This window comes from Chrysochloris asiatica, unplaced genomic scaffold (assembly GCF_000296735.1).
Source record: "Chrysochloris asiatica unplaced genomic scaffold, ChrAsi1.0 scaffold00166, whole genome shotgun sequence".
NCBI lineage: Eukaryota > Metazoa > Chordata > Mammalia > Afrosoricida > Chrysochloridae > Chrysochloris > Chrysochloris asiatica.
Window position 1 is genome coordinate 2,956,252 of NW_006408684.1, and position 5,128 is coordinate 2,961,379.

A 5,128-nucleotide genomic window follows, 5' to 3' on the forward strand; every position below is an offset into this window, starting at 1 on the left:
TGATGTTATGGTTATGGTTTTTTGTTTTTTGGGGGGTTTTGATAAATGTTTTGTACCAGATTGAAATAATTCTATTCTATTCCTAAATTTGTTGACCATTTTTTATCATAGCAGGATGCTACATTTTTCCATAGTGTCCTGCATCTATTGAAATGATCGTATAGATTTTATCTTTATAATTCTAATGGCTGCTGATGTTAAGTGCTGTTCAGTTGGCTCTGACTCATAGCAGTCCTGTGTAGGGTTTCCAAGGAGTGACTGGTGGGTTTGAACCACTAACCTTGTGGTTGGCATTTCAGCACTTACTTTGTAGCTAGGAGAGTTGGGTGTTTCTTTTTTAAATCCAGTATGACAACTTCTGTCTTTTTATTCAATTGAATCCATTCACATTTAATGTTATTATTGATGGGGATGGATTTATGTGTACCATTTTGCTCATTATCTTTATATCTCCAGCCCTGAACTGTACAGTCACTGCTTAGGGCATCCCCATTTGGCTGTCTTAAAGGTGAGAATGCAAAATGCGCAAAATGAGCTCATGGTCTTCTCAAACCTAGTGTTCTCTCAGTGTTCCCAGCTCACCGACGAACACCTCATCCTTTGGTTGTTTGAGCCAGAGAATTAAGTTTCATCCTGCACATCTGTTTTTATTCAATTCATAGGAAAGCTCTGAGAAAATGAAGCAAATCTCTAAGATAATTGTGATAGTCATACTTCTCTCCATCTTTATCCTCTCCCTATGTAACCTCTGGCTTGTCTGACATTTACTCTCCACTCTGCAGAGAGAAGATTTCAAATTAAGAATAAGATTATGCTCCTTTATGTTTAAAAGCCACCCATAGCTAATTATTGCTTCTAGAACAAAAGCAAAATCTCCAAGCATGGCTACCTTTGCATGATCTGGTTCTTGTCCACATTGATAGACTTGCCTCACATCACTCCCCCTCATTCCTTGCATATCAGCTTACTAATCATCTAGTTATTGAACATGCCATGCTTGTGGCCACCCCAGGGCCTTTGCATAAGTTATTTATTCTGCCTGAAACACTCTTCTTATGACATTCCTTCATCGTTGCCTAGTAATCTACTCCCTGTCCTTCACACATTGTCCCAGAAGTCCTTCATAGACCCTTCAGACTAGATGAAATCATCAGGATACCTGCTTTTGGATACTTTTCAATTATAGCATTTGGCATGACTTTAAGTTTGCTTGATTAACGTTTGTCTCTGGTAGCGTAGTGGTTACGAATTGGACTGCTAACCTCAAGGTCAGCAGTTCAAAACTACCAGCTGTTCCGTGGAAGAAAGATGAGGCTTTCTGCTCCCGTAAAGATTTATAGCCTTGGAAACCCTGTGCAGGGTCACTATGAGTCAGAACGACTCTTTGGCACAATAACAACAACTACTACTAAACCTTAAGTCCTTCTGAGTCATGGACTATATGCTTTTGTTTACATTTTATCCTCAGCTTCTAGCCCAGGACCATAACTATCTAAATATTATTATTATTAATAGTATAATTACAAGTGAATGGATGAGAAAAACATGATTTCCCAGTTACAGAAATATTTCATGTGGAGTTCAAAAGCTTATGCTATTGGTATGATATAACTGACAGAAGGTTGGACTGAGTGGTTTTTAAAGTCCTTTTAGATAATAAGGTTTTATTATTATAAATTGAAAAAATAATCCATCTCAACTGGACCTTTGAGCAGATGATGGAACAACACCACAATCTGATCCTCTTTGGCTTTTTTTTTATGAAGTCTGGCATTGTTTTTCTTTTGCTGTTCACCCCTCTCAGGTTATCAGAGTGACACTCTTAATAGCAAGACTGCCTGGACATTTCAAAAAGCAGCCCTTGTGCAATTATTTAAACTTTTCCAATTTGGAACAATGGCTAATGTTCTGTGGTTCTGTGACTTTGCACTGAGACAGAGTGACTTATGGGAACATCTGGAGACACTTCCTCCCTGGCATACTACCAGCCACACAAACTATATCTTCTCAATTGTGCTAAAATACAAACATTTTCACATTTACAAACGTCAATTATTTATCATCCTAGTCTGCATCCCTTCTTCCCCAGGTATCCACTCCATAAGAAGGGTAACCTTCACTCTCAGGTGCATGGTACGATTAATGGTGGTGGTGGTGTACTGTGGAGTCGGTTCCGACCCATAATGACCCTGTATAGGGTTTCCAAGGCTGTAAATCTTTACAGGACCAGAAAGCTTCATCTTTCTCCCATGGAACTGCTGGTAGTTTCGAACTGTTGACCTTGAGATTAGAAGCCCAACTTGTAACCACTATGCTACCAGAGCTCCTTTATGTACGTGTATATTTGCTGTGAAGTGCCATTGAGTCAGTTGTGACAAATAGCAACTCTGTGTAGGGTTTCTAAGGAGCAGGTGGTGAACTTGAACGACCGACCTTGCAGTTCTATAGGCTTTGCAGTCTGGCACATTAGCCCACACCAGGACCATATATATATATAGATAGATAGATAGATATATTTGTTGTTGTTGCTGCTTCTGTTTTTAAGTGCCATCGAGTCAATTCCGACCCATAATGACCCTACATAAAGTTTCCAAGGCTGTAAATGTCTATGGTAGCTGTAAATGTCTATGGTAGCAGAAAGCCTCATCTTTATATATATATACTGTGCTCCTGAAAATAATTTTATGTGTATATACACACACACACACACACATCTGTAGGATAAGCAAACCATAAGATTGCAAACTATAAGATCAGCAATTGAAGTCCACCAGCCACTCTGTAAGAAGCTCTAGTAGCATAGTGGTTATGAGTGGGTTGCTAATCTCAAGGTCAACAGTTCGAAACTACAAGCAGTTCCATGGGAGAAAGATGAGGTTTTCTGTTACAGCCTCGGAAACCCTATGCAGAGTCCCTATGAGTTAGAACCGACTCCATGGCACATAACCAACCAACCAACTAACCAAGCCACTTTGTGGAACAAAAAAGAGGATTTCTCTTCCAGGAAATATTTACAGCCTTGAAAACCTTATTCAGGGTCTCTATAAGTCAAAACTGACTCAATGGCATACAACAACAAGAACAACAACAAATAGTTATTTTCATTTAAAATGTCATTTATGTAACGAGTTTACTATTATTTTGTAATGAATGAATATTTTTAAAATTTTTCTTTTTTACTTTTCAATACAATAAGCAAAAGTTTTGGGGGAGGGTCCTCAATAATTTTTAAGAATACAAAGGTGTCTTTTAAGAATGTTGGTAAAGTGAGTTGGAGGACATCAGAAAAACACACACAGAAGGGTCGTGTAAGTGGGAGGAGGAAGGCAACAAAGCCTGGTGATGGCTAAGCCCAGGAAAGAATGTTGTACGAAGGAAATGGCACACACTTCTAAGTTGTAGCACACGCTTCTGAGAAGCTGGAAAAATTAAATTGAAAGGTAATAACAACAGAGTAGTGTTACTCACAATGTGCGGAAGAAAGAGATCCCAGGAATAAGTGGAAAATGGCCTTCTATGGAGTCCTGGTGTGGCACTGTGGGTTAATGCATTGGACAGCAAGATGGGTTTGAACTGCAAGGTTGGCCAAGCTCACCAGCCACTCCTTGGAAACCCTATACAGGATCACTACAGGTCGGAACCAAAACCACGGCACCAACCAATCAAACTACTGTGGGTTAATGCACTGGACACCAGCCGCTCCTTGGAAACCCTATACAAGTTCGCTATGGATCAGAACCAACTCGATGACGCTTAACAATAACAACATGAACTTAAGCACACACGGGGCCCAAGCAATGCCCATCAGCAGTACAGGGAAGGGTTAAGCATGTGACAACTGAATTTATAAGTACCTTCCTATGGAGTCCTGGTGTGGTGCTGTGGGTTAATGCGCCAGACTGCAAAGCCGTTTGAACTGCAAGGGTGGCGGTTCAAGCTCACCAGCTGCCCCTCGGACACCCTATACAGGGTTGCTATAGGTCAGAATCGACTCGACGGCAGTTAACAACAACAATGAATCACTGACAGGCTACATTACTTGGGCAAGTTATTTAACTTCTCTATATCTTGTTGTTGTTTTTCACATTGTTAAGTGTCGTCAAATCAGTTCTGACTCAAAACAACCTATATAGGATTTCCGAGGAGTGGCTGGTGAGTTTGAACCACCGACCTTGTGGTGCAAACTGATCTTGCAGTCCAGTGCATTATCCTACAGTGTCACACCAGGACTCTCTGCATCTTAGATTCCTCAATTGTAAATAAAGACAATAACACTTGTTTCATAGAGTTAAATGAAATACTGTAAGGAGAGCACACAAAGTAATTATTCAACAGTATCATCTTTGAGGGGACAATGGGGGTTCAGTGGAACATTTCTCACCTTTCATACAGGAGACTCCAGCCACCACCCATCAGTCAGTGGAAGCTTGCATGTTTCTGTGATGGTGACAGGTTTCAGAGGAGTTCCAGTCTAAGATGGAAGAAAGACCTGGTGAGCTACTTATGAAAATCAGCCAGTGGAAAACCCTATGGATTCCAATAGTCTGATCTGTACCTGAGAGGGATGATGTGTACACCAGGGTCTCTATAAGTCAGGGTTGGCTCTACAGAAGCTAACAACAGCAACAATACCAACATCCTTTCTTTTCTGGTTTGTTCTGAAGCTGGACCATTGTTTCTGTTCTCCTTTTATCCTGCCTGCCTGGAGGTATGCATTCTAGAATCACAGGTTAGGAGTGGAGGAAGATTGCATTCATTTGACTCAGAAAAGGGACTAGGGATTGAATCTTAGAGTCAGTGCTGAAGGAACACTCATGATGGGAATGCAGAGTACCAGTATTAGACCTGTGTGTCAAAGACACTGACAAGACTCCCAGGAAGAGTCTCTGCCGAGAGAACCTAGGGCCTCAGCTTCACAGGCTTCCTATTCAGCTGTTTATGCTTATTGTCTGGTTCTAAGCTGTGTCCTGGCTGGACAAGGCTGCCAAGAAAGAGGGTTGTTGGTTGGCTGAGTTATTCTTATAAATAATTCACACCATAGGATAGTGTTTGTTTGCTTTGGTTAAGTGCACCATTTTCATTCCTGGAAACCCTAAAATGTACAATTTGTTGTTGTTATTGTCAGGTG